The sequence below is a fragment of the Chiloscyllium plagiosum genome, unplaced genomic scaffold (assembly GCF_037043375.1).
Source record: "Chiloscyllium plagiosum isolate Xiang-an unplaced genomic scaffold, Cpla_swu_hap1 HiC_scaffold_38, whole genome shotgun sequence".
NCBI classification, from domain to species: Eukaryota; Metazoa; Chordata; class Chondrichthyes; order Orectolobiformes; family Hemiscylliidae; genus Chiloscyllium; species Chiloscyllium plagiosum.
In genome coordinates this window covers 30,322,456-30,342,708 of record NW_028270176.1, presented here as the reverse complement: position 1 = coordinate 30,342,708, position 20,253 = coordinate 30,322,456, and the positions used below count along the sequence as shown (strand labels likewise).

The 20,253-nt window shown below is 45.9% G+C and overlaps 1 pseudogene; it reads left to right on the top strand.

Annotated features, from left to right (window-relative positions):
* Positions 1-7,109: 7,109 nt before the first annotated feature.
* LOC148139372 (dehydrogenase/reductase SDR family member 4-like) lies at positions 7,110-18,111 on the top strand (annotated as a pseudogene).
* Positions 18,112-20,253: the final 2,142 nt, after the last annotated feature.

The following is a 20,253-nucleotide window of genomic DNA, read 5'->3' as shown; positions in this document are numbered from 1 at the left end:
TTCTGCCCCCTCATACAAGCTGACATCTTCATCCTAGGAAAAAGACTTTCATTATCTGCCTATCTAATCCTCTGCTGGAAATGTGTTGCTGGAAAAGCGCAGCAGGTCAGGCAGCATCCAGGGAACAGGAGAATCGACGTTTCGGGCATAAGCCATTCTTCAGGAAGCCCTTCCTTCCTGAAGAAGGGCTTATGCCCGAAACGTCGATTCTCCTGTTCCCTGGATGCTGCCTGACCTGCTGCGCTTTTCCAGCAACACATTTCCAGCTCTGATCTCCAGCATCTGCAGACCTCACTTTCTCCTATCTAATCCTCTGATCATGTATCTCTCTATAAAATCCCCTCTTAGCCTTCTTCTATCCAATGAGAACAGACCCAAGTCTCTCAGCCTTTCCTCAAGACCTTCCCTCTAGACCAGGCAACATCCTGGAAAATCTTCTCTACATCTTTTCCATTGATCCATATCCTTCCTCTATTGGGGCGACCAGAACTGTACATAATATTCCAAATGCAGCTGCACTAACATTTTGTATAGTCGCAGCATGACATCATGTTCCGGAATTCAATCCCTCTACCAATAAAACCAGGGGACTTATCTACATTCACTCCTTCAAGAATAGATAACACCTCTTCCTTACTAACATCGATCCTTTCTGGTCACTATCTTGTATCTCATTCTTCTCCTCTCCAATATTCTACTTTTCTTGAGTGAAAACTGATGAGAAATACTCGTTTAGCACCTCTCTGATCTCCACAGGGTCCATATACAACATCCCACTTCTGTCTTTGACTTGCCCTATTCCTAGGGGAGAAAGTGAGGTCTGCAGATGTTGGAGATCAAAGTTGAAACTTTATTGCTGGAACAGCACAGCAGGTCAGGCAGCATCCAGGGAACAGGAGATTCGACGTTTCGGGCACAGGCCCTTCTTCTTGCCCTATTCCTACCCTAATCATCCTTTTATTCCTCACATTCCTACAGAAAGCTACAGGGTTCTCCTTTATTCTACTGCTAGACACTGTGTATATCCTCTTTGCTCTTCTTACCTCTGTTTAAATCCTTCCTAGCTAATCTGTAACCATCACCATATCTGAACCATCTCGTCTCATTGTCACCGTATGCCTTCTTAATAGCACTATCAACCTGGGCAGCAACTTTCAGGGATCTGTGTCTGTGGACTCAAAGATCTCTCTCCACATCCACACTGCCAAGAATCTTTCCATTGATGCAGTATTCTGCCTCCCTGTTATTCTTCCCAAAGTCAAATCACCTCACAATTAGTACATGGAACTCCATTTGCCACCTCAGCCCAATGCTCCCGTTTATCCAAGTCCCCCTGCAACATTCTTCCACACTGTCCACCGACTTTTGTGTCATCTGTAAACTTACTAACCCATCCACCTATGCCTGTGTATAATTCATTTATAAAAACGACAAACAGCAGTGGTCCCAAAACAGATCCTTGTGGCACACCACTAGTAACCGTACTATTTTCCATCAACCACCACTTGCTGCCTTCTTACAGAAAGGTTTCTAATCCAAACTGCAAAATCACCCTTAATCCCAAGCCCCTGCATTTTCTCCAACTGCCTACCATGTGGAACGTTATCAAAGGCTTTACTGAAGTCCATGTACACGACGTCAACTGCTCTACTCTCATCCACATGCTTGGTCACCTTCTCAAAAAACTCAATGAGGCGTGAGAGAACGACTTGCCCTTAACGAATCCATGTTGACTATTTCCAATCAGATTGTTGCTTGCTAGATGATTCTCAATCCTATCTCTTATAATCCTTTCCAAAACTTTTCCTACAACAGACATAAAGCTCACTGGTCTAAAATTACCTAGGTCAACTCTACTACCCTTCTTGAACAAGAGCACATTTGCTATCCTCCAGTCCTCTGGTACTAAACCCGTAGACAATATCAATTCAAATTTGAGAGTGTGTTGCTGGAAAAGCTCATTCCTGATGAAGAGCTCCTGCCTGAAACATTGATTTTCCTGCTCCTCAGATGCTGCCTGACCTGCTGTGCTTTTTCAGCAACACACTTCCAGCATCTTCAGAGCTCACTGTCTCCAATGACAACTCAAATATCGAGGCCAAAGACTCAGCCATCTCCTCCCTAGCTTCCCAGAGAATCCTCAGAAAAATCCCATCCTGGCCAGGGGATTTACCTACTTTCACACCTTCTAGAATTTTGATAACATCTCCTCCTTACTAACCTCAATTCTTTCAAGTCTAATAGCCATTATCTCACCACATCTCATCAAAAAGGATTCTGGGTAATCCAAGATGGTAAATGGGAAAAATTTCTGGCTGTAACAGACTGCTCCTTTTTTGAGGTATTTTAGATCTTGGAGGGGATTTCCTTGAATTCCAGGAGCAGCAATTACTATTTTATATGCTGTTGCATTGTTTTGGAACTTTGGAGAAAAAAGTCAAAACAACAGCACTTTTAAAAGGGTCAAGGACAGACAAAGGCAGCACATGGTGAGTTCAGTTCAGGAGGGAGAAAGAAAGAAAGAAGTGCGCACTGCTAATTGACACAGTAGTGAACCTGCACAATTACTGCCTTTGCTGTTTGAATTCATGTATCACTTGACATCGGAGTACGATTGGGAAAATTAACAAATAGTGAAATTCACAACTAATCTTGGAAGAGCCTGTTTGGGAGAGGTCACAGTGCAGAATCAGATAAGTGAATACTTCAAGTGTGACCTTAAAGTAAGTCTGCAGTCGTGAGTAGAGTGGGTTCTTTCTTGGTTATATGTTTTATTGAGATAGGTCTCTTGATTAAACGTAAAAATATAAGCCATAAACATAAAGTTATCCAGGAGCAGTGTTCTGCAGAGGAATAAGACAGTGCTATTTTCTGAGCCTGTAGACTGAAAGAAGCAAAAATGGCCTTTAGTAAAGTGATATGCTCGTCTTGTCGGATGTGGGAGTTTAAGGAGAGTTTCCGTGTCACTGAGGATTTATCTGCAATAAATGCCGTTGGTTGCAAATCCTATCAGATCAAATGGATCGGTTGGAGAGACAGTTAGAGGCAATGAGGAATTTACAAGAGCAAGGGGGTGTGATGGACGGCAGTCATAGGAAAGGAGAAAGGTTACATCAACAGTCACATAAATGGGTTAACTCAAGGAAAGGTAAGAGAGGTAAGGAGGTAGTGCAGGAGTCTTCTGTGGCTATCCCCGTACTCGTCTTAGATTGGTCTCTTTCCTCACTATCTCTCTGGGTCCCACCCCTTTACCTTACTAGTTTAAATCCTCCTGAGCAGCTCTAGCAAATATCCCTGCCAGAATATTAGTCCCCTTCTAATTCAGGTGCAATCTATCCTTCTCGTACAGGTCACTTCTACCCCAGAAGAGATTCCAGTGAACCAAAAATGTGAACTCTTCTCCCATACACCAGTTCCTCAGCCATGCATTCATCTGCTAACATGGTGCCACTGTTTAGGAAAGTTGGTAAGGACAAGCCAGGGAACTATAAATCAGTGAGCCTGACGTCAGTGGTGGGCAAGTTGTTGGAGGGAATCCTGAGGGACAGGATGTACATGTATCTGGGAACGCAAGGACTGATTAAGGATAGTCAACATGGGCTTTGTACATGGGAAATCATGCCTCACAAACTTGATTGAGTTTTTTGAAGAAGTAACAAAGAGGATTGATGAGGGCAGAGCGGTGGACATGCTCTCTATGGACTTGAGTAAGGCATTCAACAAGGTTCCCTATGGGAGACTGGTTAGTAAGGTTAGATCTCAAGGAATACAGGGAGAACTAGCCATTTGGATACAGAACTGGCTCGAAGGCAGAATACAGGTGGTGCTGGTGGAAGGTTGTTTATCAGACTGGAGGCCTGTCATCAGTGGAGTGTCACAAGATTCAGTGCTGGGTCCACTGCTTTTTGTCATTTATATAAATGATTTGGATGTGAACATAGGAGGTATAGTTAGTAAGTTTGCAGATGACACCAAAATTAGAGGTGTAGTGGACAGCGAAGAAGGTTACCTCAGATTACAATGGGATCTTGATCAAATGGGCCAGCGGGCTAAGGAGTGGCAAAATGGAGTTTAATTTAGATAAATGCAAGGTGCTGCATTTTGGAAAAGCAAATCTTAGCAGGACTTATACACTTAGTGGTAAGGTTTGAGGGATTGTTGCTGAACAAAGAGACCTTGGAGTGTAGGTTCATAGATCCTTGAAAGTAGAGTCGCAGATAGATAGGATAGTAGAGAAGGCATTTAGTATGCTTTCCTTTATCAGAGTATTGAGTACAGGAGTTAGGAGGTCATGTTGTGGCTGTACAAGACATTGGTGAGGCCACCTTTGGAAAATTGCATGCAGTTCTGGTCTCCTTCCTATCGGAAAGATGTTGTGAAACTTGAAAGGGTTCAGAAAAGATTTACAAGAATATTGCCAGGGTTGGAGGGTTTGAGCTGCAGCGAGAGGTTGAATAGGCTGGGGCTATTTCTTGTGGAGCAATGGAGGCTGAGGGGTGACCTTATAGAGGTTTATAAAGTCATGAGGGGCATGGATAGGGTAAATAGACAAGGTCTTTTCCCCGGGATGGGGGAGTCCAGAACTACATTTGGAGAGAAAGGATATATAAGGGACAACTTTTTCGCACAGAGCGTGGTACGTGTATGGAAAGAGCTGTCAGAGGAATTGGTGGAGACTGATACAATTACCACATTTAAAAGGCATCTGGAAGGGTACATGAATAGCAAGGATTTAGTGGGATATGGGCCAAGTGTTGGCAAATGGGACTGGATTACAGAAGCAATCATCCCAATGCCCACAATCAAAGCTGTATCAGACAGTATTTAAATGGGCCACAAGACACTGCAGCACCCAGGAACTATGAGTAGCAGAAGAAAAATACCATTCAAGCGTATTCAAGAGGAATGGGTACCCAATTAAACACACTCTGCCGCTTCTTAAACAACAAACAAGTAGACACAACATGCCCATAAACTCGAGTCACGCTACCATACATCAAAAACATCTTGGAGACGACTACCAGACCACACCGACACCTTGGCATCATGGCAGCCACAAACCTACCAACACACTGAAACAACTACTGATAAATCTGAAGGATCCTATACCAAGAACCAGCAAAATGAATGTCATTTACAAAATACCATGGACTGTAACAAACACTACATTGGACAGACAGCAAACTAGCCACCAGGATACACGAACACCAACTAGTCACCAAAAGACATGACCAACTATCACTAGTAACCTCACATACAGACGAAGAAGAACACCATTTTGACTAGGACAACAGCTCCATCCTAGAAGTGGCTAAACAGAGACATGCGCGGGAATTCCTAGAGGCCAGGCATTCAAACCAGAACTCCATCAATAATCAGGTTGATTTGGACCCCATTTACCAACCCCTGAGAAAAAAAACTGGAAATGATATCACTCACCTTAAGAGATCAAAACACATAAATAGAAAGCTGGACATAACACTAGCATTTTATCTGAGGCTCACTGCTGTTATCTAGATTCGGAGATGCCGGTGTTGGACTGGGGTGTACAAAGTTAAAAATCACACAACACCAGGTTATAGTCCAACAGGTTTAATTGGAAGCACACTAGCTTTCGGAGCGACGCTCCTTCATCAGGTGACAATCACCTGATGAAGGAGCGTCGCTCCGAAAGCTAGTGTGCTTCCAATTAAACCTGTTGGACTATAACCTGGTGTTGTGTGATTTTTAACTTTGCTGTTATCTAGCACGGTGACAAAACGTATGAAAATAAACCTGCTAGCTCAGCGAGCAAACTTACAACCTGAACCTCGACCTGAGCTACAAATCTTCTCAAAAATTGCAAAGGAGAAAATGTTTCCAGCAGCACATGGTTTGTACTGAGACAGTTGTAGATGTAACAACCTTCGGGGAAAATGAGAGTATTTGTTTTCTTTACATAATGAGCTATTGTGATCTGGAATGCAGTGCATGAAGCAGGTTCATGAGGAACGTTCAACATGTGAATTTGATAGATATTTGGAAAACAAACATATGCAAGGTTATGGGGAAGAGGCATTGGGAGTGGAGTTGATTGAATGGATCTTTGAAGATGGGTTGAACAGTCTTTTTCAATGTTCACTCACTCTGTTACTGGAGCCACTGTTGATCTTTATCAAACAAGAATAAACAGAGTACTTATACATCAGGACTTCACATACCAACCATCTTTAAGTTAAATAATACTGGGAAATTCTGACGATTCACAACAGTTCGATAGCATCTGTCAAAGGGAGAAACAGAATGAACATTTTGTCTCAAGGAGGGGAACTACTGGTTCTGAAGAATAGTTCTCCTGGACCTGAAATATGTCTTTACAGATGCTGCCTGACCTAGTCAGTGTTCCCAGCATTTTCTGTTTACATTTCAGATTTCCAGCCTCTGCAGTATTTTGCCTTTTAAATTTCATCGATGGGTCGATGTTTTTGACTATATTTTTCAGAGCGTACAAAGCAAGAATACATTTTGTCTTCTCAATCTTATCATCTTTCCACTCATTCAAAACAGCAAACATGGTGCGTTTTTTCATCCCAGTATAATCCGACAACATTGCAAACTAGGAAAAAAGGAGATAGGTAAATTGTACCTGTAAGTGAGTGGAGGTAATTATATTCTACATCACCAACAACACTTACTGAGATTAGCCGATCATTGGTTTATTGCTGCTTGAGGGAGCTTGCTGTGTACAAACTGGCTACTGTATTTCCTGTATTGCAACAGAGTCTCAATTTGCTGTGAAATGTTTGGGAAATGCAGAGATTATGAAAAAATTCTCATTTAAGTGTTGTTGTTAAATTGGTGAGGGTACAGAAGACTTGCAAGGATGTTACCAGAACTGGGAGGTTTGAGATCTTTGGAGATGCTGGATAAGCTGGGGCTTTTTTCCCTGGAAGATCGGAGGCTGAAAGGTTTACCTGATAGAGATTTTTAAAATTAAAGATAGGAAGTACCAAAAACTTTCATATACTTACCCCCACACTCCGGATTCCTCAACCGTTCCAGAATCTTCCATCGGCCTCCGGAACCGTTCGGCCACCATTAACCATGCGGCCGTTGCAGCAATCGCCGGCATGAACCATAACGCCACTTCCGCACCCACCGACCATGCAGCCTCCGCAATTGCCGCCCTGACAACCGCCTCCACAATCGCCAGGAAGACCATCGCCTCTGCAGGGTCCACAGCCACCGGGAACAACACCGTTTCTGCCGTCGCCGCAGCCACTTCTGCCCCCGGAATTGCCGTCGCCGCATCTACTTCCGCCCCCAGTGACGTCACTCACCTGCACAATGACCACACCACATGCGTCTCCACCCCCCACACCGATCTTCGCCCCCACGCCAAACTCTGCCCCCACGCCAGGTCCTAGCCCCCAGCCCTGTATTTTCACCATCCCTCCACAACTCCCCCTCTCTGAGGATGAAAGGTCAGTCCTCAGCAGAGGCCTCACCTTCAACCCCCTATGCTCCTGGATTAACGAGTTCAACACGCAGCGAGACATCGAACAATTCTTCCGCCGCCTTCGCCTCCGCGCCTACTTCTTCAACCAGGATTCTCGCCCACCCTCTGTTGACCCCTTCTCCCACCTCCAACACACCCCATCCATCTGGACACCCTGTGCTGGCCTCTTACCCACCCTCATAGCCAACTGCCGCCGCGACATTAACCACCTCAACCTATCCACCCCTCTCACCCACTCCAACCTCTCACCCTTGCATCGTGCAGCCCTCCACTCCCTCCGTTCCAACCCCAACCTCACTATCAAACCGGCAGACAAGTGGGGGGGGGGGGGGGGGGGGGGGAGGGGGCACGGTGGTAGTTTGACGCACCGATCTTTACACCGCTTAGGCTAAACGCCAGCTCGCGGACACCTCCTCCTACTGCCCCCTTGACCATGACCCCATCTCCCACCACCAAACCATCATCTCCCAGACCATCCATAACCTCATCACCTCAGGGGATCTCCCATCCACCGCCTCCAACCTCATAGTCCCACAACCCCACACCGCCCGTTTCTACCTCCTGCCCAAAATCCACAAACCTGACTGCCCCGGCCGACCTATTGTCTCAGCCTGCTCCTGCCCCACCGAACTCATCTCTGCATACCTCGACACAGTCCTGTCCCCCTTAGTCCAAGAACTCCCCACCTATGTTTCGGACACCACCCACGCCCTCCACCTCCTCCATGATTTTCGCTTCCCCGGCCCCCAACGCCTTATCTTCACCGTGGACATCCAGTCCCTGTACACCTCCATCCCCCATCACGAAGGCCTCAAAGCCCTCTTGCTTCTTCCTTTCCCACCAAACCAACCAGTACCCTTCCACTGACACCCTCCTTCAACTGACTGAACTGGTCCTCACTCTAAACAACTTCTCTTTCCAATCCTCCCACTTCCTCCAAACCAAAGGAGTAGCCATGGGCACCCGCATGGGCCCCAGCTATGCCTGCCTCTTTGTCAGATTTGTGGAACAGTCCATCTTCCGCAGCTATACTGGCACCACCCCCCCACCTTTTCCTCCGCTACATCGATGACTGTATCGGCGCTACCTCGTGCTCCCACGAGGGGGTTGAACAGTTCATCCACTTTACTAACACCTTCCACCCTGACCTCAAATTTACCTGGACCATCTCAGACTCCTCCCTCCCCTTCCTATACCTCTCCATTTCTATCTCGGGCGACCGACTCAACACGGACATTTACAATAAACCGACCGACCGACTCCCACAGCTACCTAGATTACGCCTCCTCCCACCCTGCCCCCTGTAAAAACACCATCCCATATTTCCAATTCCTTCGCCTCCGCCGCATCTGCTCCCAGGAAGACCAATTCCAATACCAAACAACCCAGATAGCCTCCTTCTTCAAAGACCGCAATTTCCCCTCAGACGTGGTTGACAATGCTCTCCACCATCTCCTCCACTTCCCGCTCCTCCGCCCTTGAACGCCGCTCCTCCAATTGCCACCAGGACAGAACCCCCTGGTCCTCACCTACCACCCCACCAACCTTCAGATACATCGTATCATCCTTCATCATTTCCGCCACCTCCAAACGGACCCCACCACCAAGGATATATTTCCCTCCCCTATCAGCGTTCCGGAAAGGCGACGCCCTCGTCAGGTCCACACCCCCCACCAATCAAACCTCCACTCCCGGCACCTTCCCCTGCAACTGCAAGAAATGCAAAACTTGCGCCCACACCTCCAAGGCTCCAAGGGATCCTTCCATATCTGTCAAAAATTCACCTGCACCTCCACACACACCATTTACTGCACCCGCTGCGGCCTCCTCTACATTGGAACGTTTCAGAGAACACCTCTGGGACACCCGCACCAACAACCCAACCGCCACGTGGCTGAACACTTTAACTCCCCCTCCCACTCCGCCAACGACATGCAGGTCCTTGGCCTCCTCCATCGCCAGATCATGGCAACACAACGCCTGGAGGAAGAGCACCTCATCTTCTGCCTAGCAACCCTCCAACCACAAGGGATGAATGCAGATTTCTCCAGCTTCCTCATTTCCCCTCACCCCACCTTATCTCAGTCTCAACCGTCGGACTCAGCACCGCCTTTTGACCTGCAATCTTCTTCCCGACCTATCCGCCCCCACCCCCTCTCCGGCCTATCACCCTCATCTTAACCTCCTTCCACCTATCGCATTCCCAAAGCCCCTCCCCAAAGTCCCTCCTCCTTACCTTTTATCTTAGCCTGCTTGGCACACCTTCCTCATTCCTGAAGAAGGGCTGATGCCCGAAACGTCAATTATCCTGCTCCTTGGACGCTGCCTGACCTGCTGCACTTTTCCTGCAACACATTTTTCAGCTCAGAGATTTTTAAAATCATGATAGCCATGGATAGTCAGGTAAATAGGCAAGGTCTTCTTTTTTCCTCAAGTGGAGGTCTCCAAAATTAGAGGGCGTAGGTTTAAGGTGAGATGGAAAAGATTTAAGAAGAATCTGAGGGGCAATTTTTCATGTAAAATGTGGTGCCATGTATGGAACAAGCTGCCAGTGAAAGTGGTGGAGGTTGGTACAATTACAGCATTTAAAAGGCATCTTGATGGATATACGAATAGGAAGGGTTTAGAAGGACATGGGCCAAATGTTGGCAAATAGGACTAGATCATACTGGGATGTCTGGTTAGCTTGGAAGAGTTGGACCAATGGGCCTGTTTCCGTGCTGTATAGCTTCATGACTCTCGAAGTCATTTTGAATCATGAGGAAAGCTCACCACTGGGTCAAAATCCTGAAACTTCCTTCCAAGCAGTACTTCAGATGTAATCACACAGAGTGTAGGCCTTGTTCAAGGTCGTGACTCATCACCGCCTTCTCAAAAGTAGTTAGGGCCAGGCCACAAATGTTGGCCATGCCTTGTTGTTCACATCCCATGAAAGAATAAAAATGATGAGAGGACCCTAAAAGTTGTTGATACAACTTCCCTTCAGTAATATCATTTTGATTATGTCACTCTCTTTGTGTGCCTACCCCTCTGCCATCCCATCTATTTTTGTCTCATCTGCAAACATGGCGATTGGATATTCACTTTGCTAATCCAAGTCACTGATATATATTGTCAACAATTGTGACTGCAATGCTGACTCCTGTGACATGCCACTAGTTCCAGATTTACCTTCCTGGAAATGCCCCCATATGTCCAATTCTCTGTCTTCTATACTCCAATCCCTAAAGCCTGATGAGGAAATGTATAAGTATTCCTTTATTGTCATCACACCTGTTTCTTAAGTTGTCTCAGTGCGCCTGATTTTTGAAATGAAAACCCTTCAATTACCTTCCATTTTAATTTTCTGTTTTCATAAATGCAATTATAGCTTTTCTATGGTATCCTCAATTGATCAAAGTTGATCCCAATCACAATATTGTAAATATCTGAAAAGAGACGATAGTTGAAAATATGAATGTTAAATGTAAAACAGAATGGTGACAAAGGTTGATCAGCAGACAGCAAAATAATTACCTTTCTGTGATACAATGGTTCGTAGATCCTGAAACTGCTTCATCAAACAGCAAGCTGGCTTGAAATGTGTCTACTTCAATGCCAGAAGTATCTGGAATAAAGTAGGTGAGCTTACAGAATGGATAGGTACCTGGGACTTCGATGTTGTGGCCATTTCTGAGATGTGGATAGAGGTCAGGAATGGATGTTGCAGGTTCCAGGGTTTAGATCTTTCATTAAGACCAGGGAAGGTGGTAAAAGAGGGGGAGGTGTGGCTTTGTTAGTCAACGACAGTATAACGGTAGCAGGAAGAACTTTTGCTGAGGACTTGTCTACTGTGGTGGTATGGGCTGATGTGAGAAACAGGAGAGAAGTCACTGGCCTCTACAAACTTCCAGGGAGGTGGAGGAGAGGATCGGCAATTCGATTCTGGACAGGAGTGAAAGGAACAGGGTGTTCATTATAGGAGACTTTAACTTCCCAACATTGTACTAGAGTTATAGCATTTCCAGTCATTGGATCGATCAGGTTTTATCCAATGTATGCAGGAGAGTTTCCTGACACAGTATGTCAAAGGGCTTACAAGAGGGGAGGCCACACTGGATCTGGTAGTTGGTAATGAACAAGGCCATGTGTTTGATTTACTGATAGGTGAGCACTTTGGAGAGAGTGACCATAGTTTGGTTAGGTTTAGTTTAGCGATGGAAAGGGATAGCTACATGCCACAGGGCAAGAATTATAGATGGGGGAAGGGCAAAGTGGGCAGCACAGTGGCACAATGGTTAGCATTGCTGCCTCACAGCACCAGAGACCCGAGTTCAATTCCCGCCCCAGGCAACTGACTGTGTGGAGTTTGCACATTCTCCCCGTGTCTGCGTGGGTTTCCTCCGGGTACTCCGGTTTCCTCCCACAGTCCAATGATGTGCAGGTCAGGTGAATTGACCATGCTAAATTGCCCGTAGTGCTAGGTGCAGGGATAAATGTAGGGGAATGGGTCTGGTTGGGTGCGCTTCTGCGGGTTGGTGTGGACTTGTTGGGCCGAAGGATCTGTTTCCACTGTAAGTAATCTAATCTAAAAATTATAATGCAATTAGGCAAGATTTAGGAGGCATAGAATGGGACAGCAAAATGCAGGGAATGGGGACAATCAAAATGTGGAGCTAGTTTAAGGAACAGATATTGCATGTCTTTGATAGATATGTCCCTGCAGGCAGGGAGGAAGGGATAAGGGGCATGAACCGTGGTTTATTAAAGAAATTGTAACTCTTGTTAAGTGAAAGAGGGAAGCTGATGTGACATTGAGGCAATGGATAGTTACAGAGTAGCTTGGAAGGATTTAAAGAGAAAGTTAAAAAGAGCAAGGAGGGGACATGAGCAGTCTTCAGCAGGTAGAATAAAGGAGAACCTGAAAGCTTTCTATAGGTATGTGAGGAATAAAAGGATGATGAGGGTAGGAATAGGGCCTATCAAAGGCAGAAGGGGGAAGTTGTGTGTGGACCCTGTAGTGATTGGAGAAGTGCTAAACAAATACTTCTCATTGATTTTCACTCAGGAAAAGGAGAATATTGTGGAGGAGAAGAGTCATGCAGCATGGGAACAGACCCTTCGGTCCAACTCGTCCATCCCGACCAGATATCCCAACCCAATCTAGTTCCACCTGCCAGCACCCGGCACATATTCCTCCAAAACATTCTTATTCATATACCCATTCAAATGCCTTTTAAATGTTGCAATTGCACCAGCCTCCACCACTTCCTCTGGCAGCTCATTCCATACACGTACTACCCTTTGTGTGAAAAAGTTGCCCCTTAGGTCCCTTTTATATCTTTTCGATCTCACCCTAAATCTATGCCTTCTAGTTCTGGACACCCCCCACCCCAGGGAAAAGACTTTGTCTATTTATTGTTGTGGTTCTGTTCGCCGAGCTGGAAGTTTTTGTTGCAAACGTTTCGTCCCCTGGCTAGGCGACATCATCAGTGCTTGGGAGCCTCCTGCGAAGCGCTTCTTTGATGTTTCCTCCGGTGTTTATAGTGGTCTGTCCCTGCCGCTTCCGGTTGTCAGTTTCAGCTGTCCGCTGTAGTGGTTGGTATATTGGGTCCAGATCGATGTGTTTGTTGATGGAGTTTGTGGATGAATGCCATGCCTCTAGGAATTCCCTGGCTGTTCTCTGTCTGGCTTGCCCTATGATAGTAGTGTAATCCCAATCGAATTCATGTTGCTTGTTGTCTGTGTGTGTGGCTACTAAGGATAGCTGGTCGTGTCGTTTCGTGGCCAGTTGATGTTCATGTATGCGGATTGTTAGCTGTCTTCCTGTTTATCCTATATAGTGTTTAGTGCAGTCCTTGCATGGTATTTTGTACACTACATTCGTCTTGATCATGTTGGGTATCAGGTCCTTCGTTCTGGTGAGTTGTTGTCTGAACGTGGCTGTTGGTTTGTGTGCCGTTATGAGTCCTAGGGGTCGCAGTAGTCTGGCAGTCAGTTCCGAGATGCTCCTGATGTATGGTAGTGTGGCTAGTCCTTTTGGTTGTGGTATGTCCTCGTTCCGTGGTCTTTCTCTTAGGCATCTGCTGATGAAGTTGCTTGGGTATCCGTTTTTGGCGAATATCTTGTATAGGTGTTCCTCTTCTTCTTTTTGCAGTCCTGGTGTACTGCAGTGTGTTGTGGCCCTTTTGAATAGTGTCCTGATGCAGCTTCGTTTGTGTGTGTTGGGGTGGTTACTTTCATAGTTTAGGACTTGGTCTGTGTGTGTGGCTTTCCTGTATACTCTTGTTGTGAATTCTCCATCTGGTGTTCTCTGTACCATCACGTCTAGGAATGGGAGTTGGCTATCCTTTTCTTCTTCTCTCGTGAATCGGATTCCTGTGAGTGTGGCGTTGATGATCCGGTGTGTTTTTTCTATTTCCGTGTTTTTAATGATTACAAACGTGTCATCAACATATCTGACCCAGAGTTTGGGTTGAATTTGTGGTAGGACTGTTTGTTCTAATCTTTGCATAACTGCCTCTGCTATGAGTCCCGAGATTGGTGATCCCATGGGTGTTCCGTTGATTTGTTCGTAAATCTGGTTGTTGAATGTGAAGTGTGTTGTGAGGCACAAGTCCAGTAGTTTAAGTATGCCGTCTTTGTTGATAGGACACTGAACCTATCAACAAAGACGGCATACTTAAACTACTGGACTTGTGCCTCACAACACACTTCACATTCAACAACCAGATTTACGAACAAATCAACGGAACACCCATGGGATCACCAATCTCGGGACTCATAGCAGAGGCAGTTATGCAAAGGTTAGAACAAACAGTCCTACCACAAATTCAACCCAAACTCTGGGTCAGATATGTTGATGACACGTTTGTAATCATTAAAAACACGGAAATAGAAAAAAAACACACCGGATCATCAACGCCACACTCACAGGAATCCGATTCACGAGAGAAGAAGAAAAGGATAGCCAACTCCCATTCCTATACGTGATGGTACAGAGAACACCAGACGGAGAATTCATTACAAGAGTATACAGGAAAGCCACACACACAGACCAAGTCCTAAACCACCCCAACACACACAAACGAAGCTGCATCAGGACACTATTCAAAAGGGCCACAACACACTGCAGTACACCAGGACTGCAAAAAGAAGAAGAGGAACACCTATACAAGGTATTCGCCAAAAACGGATACCCAAGCAACTTCATCAGCAGATGCCTAAGAGAAAGACCACGGAACGAGGACATACCACAACCAAAAGGACTAGCCACACTACCATACATCAGGAGCATCTCGGAACTGACTGCCAGACTACTGCGACCCCTAGGACTCATAATGGCACACAAACCAACAGCCACGCTCAGACAACAACTCACCAGAACGAAGGACCCGATACCCAACATGATCAAGACGAATGTAGTGTACAAAATACCATACAAGGACTGCACTAAACACTATATAGGATAAACAGGAAGACAGCTAACAATCCGCATCCATGAACATCAACTGGCCACGAAACGACACGACTAGCTATCCTTAGTAGCCACACACGCAGACAACAAGCAACATTAATTCGATTGGGACAACACTACTATCATAGGGCAAGCCAGACAGAGAACAGCCAGGGAATTCCTAGAGGCATGGCATTCATCCACAAACTCCATCAACAAACACATCGATCTGGACCCAATATACCAACCACTACAGCGGACAGCTGAAACTGACAACCGGAAGCGGCAGGGACAGACCACTATAAACACTGGAGGAAACATCAAAGAAGCGCTTCGCAGGAGGCTCCCAAGCACTGATGATGTCGCCTAGCCAGGGGACGAAACGTTTGCAACAAAAACTTCCAGCTCGGCGAACAGAACCACAACAACGAGCACCCGAGCTACAAATCTTCACACAAACTTTGTCTATTTATCCTATCCATGCCCCTCATGATTTTATAAACCTCTATAAGGTCACCCCTCAGCCTCCGAAGCTCCAGTGAAAACAGCTCCAGCCTCTTCAACCTCTCCCTATGGTTCAAAGCCACCAACCCTGGCAACATCCTTGTAAGTCTTTTCTGAACCCTTTCAAGTTTCACAACATCATAATTACGTGTAATATTCCAAAAGTGTCCTAACCAATGTTCTATACAGACGCAACATGACCTCCCAACTCCTCAATACCCTGACCAATAAAGGAAAGCATACCAAACGCCTTCTTCACTATCCTATCTACCTGCGACTCCACTTTCAAGAAGCTATGAACCTCCATCTACCAGGCCCGCTGTCAAGGAAAGTCTGCCAGCATTCTCAAAGATCCATCCCACCCTGGCAATGTTTTTCTACAACCTCTATCATCGGGGAGAAGGTACAGAAGCCTGAACACACGCACCAGCTAGTTTCGCAACAGTGTCTACCCTACTGTTGTGAGAATACTGAATGGACTCACAAACTCTTAACATTCGCCTGACCTGTGCTTTTGTTTTTGCCACTATTTACTATCTATGCTACTTAACTCTGACCTGCTTGTGTTGTTCTCAAGACAAACCTTTTCACTGTGCCTTGGTACACATGACAATAAATTCAATTAAATTTATTCAACTCCCTGACCGTTCCTCATTACTATTTCCTCAGCCTCATTCTCAAAGTGGCCTCGTTTCACTATGGCCTTGCCATTCCTTTTGTAGACCTTAAGGTACTTTTACTGTCCATTTTTATAGCCAGGTTTACACCCAAAGTTTATTTCTAAACAAACCATGGCTCCAGAAAGCATTACAAATTGATCATCAAAAGCCATGACACACACAGATCCCAAACCCACCTCCACTAAATCAAATTTCAAACTCTAAAATAAATACATATAAATCTCACCTTACCCGATAGCCTCCAGCTCTCCAGTTACAGATTTTGCTCCCTAGGCTGCTTGCATCTTCAAGTTGTTACTGATAAACTATGTTTGAAGATAGTTCCTTTCCAACTTATTAAATAAAACAAATAAACATGACTTCCTTACCATGTGGCTAGTCGTTTCAATTCTTCTTCCAAATATGCCTCTCCCTGCAACCCCCATCCTGGATCATTGTTTGATTACATTCACCTTGAGGCAATCATCATTTTTGTTGGAGAATGACTCATTCGTGTCAGAAATATCATTTGGACTGTAACAAGGAATGGGAACAGCGGTAGCCACCATCTACAATTTTTTTTTGTTTTCTTCAAATAGGGCTATAGTTTTGAAAACGCAGATGAAGTCACATATCCCTGGGACGGCCACCTTTGCAACAGTCGATTGTCCAATTTGAAAGTCCAATACATTCGATTGTCATTCCATTTCATGTTTCACAAGTTGCACGGAAAGTGTGCCTTTTGTAGGTGGTAGACATGACACACATATATCTTATTTGGATCAGTTATTGAGTTGGTAACAGGATGGCTGCATTCCACACTGATCAGTTGGTGACAGTGGAACTGCTCTTGTACATGTCTGATGAAACGTTAAAACTGTTTTTCTTCCACCACTGATTTTATTTTTTGACTTCCTGAGTATTATCAAGCTCAAACATTGAACCGTTTTTACCTCAATTTCTGACCGTGATCGTTCTTCTAATGAGGCGACTGTTATGATAATGAGATGACCGTTATTCTAATGAGGCCAACAACAGCAGGTGTGAAGAAGGTCCTCGCGCAGTAATGGGCGGGGCCTCCACCCCCTCGACCAATTGCAGGTCCGTGCGGGTGATTGACAGCGAGAAAATGGGGCGGATACTTTGATGGAGCGGGAAAGAGACGGCTCTGTCCGGTTCGAGGGTCGTTTTGCCTGGAGACCCTCAAATATCCTGAGAGAAGTGGGTCACACTTGACCAGAAGGAGTCAGTTCAAGACCCATTTCTTGACACAATGGAACTGGACTCGCTGAGGGGCAAAGTGCGTGTAGTCGCTGTTTGTAACCAGGGGATCAGGCTGGCTATGGCACGGTGCCCATATCGAGATGAGTAGACATAAGAAGGCCAATGTGGACAGTGCCCTGGAACAGCTGTAGGCTGAACTTCTGTGTGTTTCAAGCACCATCTGCCATGTGGGCAAGAGGGTGAACTGTAAGGGGCTTGTGCTGGAAATGGCATGAAGCCATCAACATCCTGGTGACCAGCACTGATGTCAACCCCTGCGTTGGAGGCTGTTGGATTGCTCAGAGGAAGCCGAGGACAAAATCTTTGAGAGCAACATGAAAACAACCGTCCTCCTTGGCAAGCTGGTTGTGCTACACATAGATCAATGAGGCTGTGGATCTATGGAGCTGGTTGACTCAGGCACTGCTTCCCACCTCTTGCCCACCAGCGGGCCCTAACAATGTCAGTAAAATGGTTCTGCTGGGCCTAATCGAGGTACTAGCAGGTAAACTGCCCTCTGCCAACATCTTTGTCAACTGTCTGGGCGTCAGGACTCATCAGGCCCCACTTCAGTGCCATTGTGTTGTCTGAACAATACCTTGTACCATTGGCTTGATAAAACCATCCCTGTGCAAAGGATTAGTGAATCAGAGGAATATGCAGGTACTGTTTCCTTCCACTGTTGACAAGACACAGCCTACATTATAGGGAATACCATCTTGATGGCTGGAGATTTTTACTGCTGTTTCTGATTTGCTATTTGGTCTGGGGATGCTCTCCATGATTTCTGTTCCACTTACTTTCCAGAGTTACTCATGCTTCCCCACCTTCTGCAATCTTTTGCTGTCCTGTTACATCTGTTAACCATTGCTTCTGCACAGCCATTGGAGAAAATTGGTGATATACAGATGTATATTGTTGTCTGAATTATACTGCTTAGATGGAATGAAATGAAGAGAGTCATTGAGATGTACAGCATGGAAACAGACCCTTCTGTCCAACCCGTCCATGCCGATCAGATATCCCAACCCAATCTAGTCCCACCTGCCAACACCTGGCCTATATCCCTCCAAACCCTTCCTACTCATATACCCATCCAAATGCCTCTTAAATGTTGCAATTGTACCAGCCTCCACCACTTTCTTTGGCAGCTCATTCCATACACGTACCCCCACTGTGTGAAAAAGTTGCCCCTTAGGTCTCTTTTATATTTTTTCCCTCTCACCCTAAACCTACTCCCACTAGTTCTGGACTCCCCGACCTCGGGGAAAAGAATTTGTCTATTTACCCTATCCATGCCCCTCATAATTTTGTAAACCTCTAAAGGTCACCCCTCAGCCTCCGACACACCAGGGAAAACAGCCCCAGCCTGCTCACCTTCTCCATGTAGCTCAGATCCTCCAACCCTGGCAACATCCTTGTAAATCTTTTCTGAACCCTTTCAAGTTTCACAACATCTTTCCGATAGGAAGGAGCCCAGAATTGCACGCAATATTCCAACAGTGGCCTAACCAAGGTCCTTTACAGTGCAACATGACCTCCTAACCCCTGTACTCAATACTCTGACCAATAAAAGAAAGCATACCAAACGCCTTCTTCACTATCCTATCTACCTGTGACTCCACTTTCAAGGAGCTATGAACCTGCAAGGTCTCTTTGTTCAGCAACACACCCTTACCATTCAGTGCATAAGTCCTGCTGAGATTTGCTTTCCCAAAATGCAGCACCTCACATTTATCTGAATTAAACTCCATCTGCCACTTCTCTGCCCATTGGCCCATCTGGTCAAGGTCCTGTTGTAATCTGAGGTAACCCTCTGATCCACATAGCTAAAGCCCTCCCTCCTACACCAGTTCTGCAGCCACGTGTTCAGCTGTGCTCGCATTTTGTTCCTAGCCTCACTATCCCTTGGTACCAGTAGCAATCCTGAGATTACTACTCTGTTCGTCCTGCCTTTTAGCTTGCAACCTAACTTCCTCTATTCACTTTTCAAGACCTCATCCCTTTTCCTAGCTATGTCATTGGTACCGATGTGTACCACAACTTCTGGCTGCTTACTTTCCCCCTTAAGAATCCTGTAGACTCGATCTGCGAAATGCCTGACCCTACCATCCTGGAGTCTCATTCATGAGCACAGAATCTCCTATCTGTTCCTCCAACTATTGAATCTCCTGTCATTATCGCTCTCCTATTCTCCCCCCTTCTCTTCTAAGCCACAGAGCCAGACTCAATGTCAGAGACCTGGCTGCTGTGGCTTTTCCGTGGTGGGTCGTTTCCCCCCCGCCCCCAGCAGTATCCAAAGCAGTACACTAATTATTGACAGTAACGACCACAGGGGATTCCTGCACTGTCTGCCTATTCCCTTTCCGTCTCCTGACGGTCACCCAGCTACCTTTATTCTGTAACTTAGGTGTGACTACCTCCCTATAATCTCTTTTCATCACCCCTTCAGCCTTCCTAATGATCCAAAGTTCATCTAGCTCCAGTTCCCTAACACAGCCTGAGAGGAGCTGGAGTTGGGTGAACTTCTCGCAGGTGAAGTCAGCAGGGATACTAGTGGTGACCCTTACCTCCCACATCCTGCAGGAGGAGCATGCAGCTGCCCTAACTTCCATCCTCTCGGCTCTAAATTGCCAAAAGTGATAATAAAACATCCTTATTTTACCAATCTTCCGTATACAGTCTTATTTTTGTTTCGAAGAGGAGGACAGGTGGGACACATTCCATGTTAGTGTTTCGGGTTTAGCCACTGTCTGACTATATTAGTTCCCTTACCTAGCAGTCCCCATATCTGTTTCTGGTCCTGTTCAGCCTTTGCTCCGGTGATTCACGAGTTAAGTATTGTGTATTCACATTTACCTTCCTGGCTGCCCCAGGCTTATGCTCTCATGATT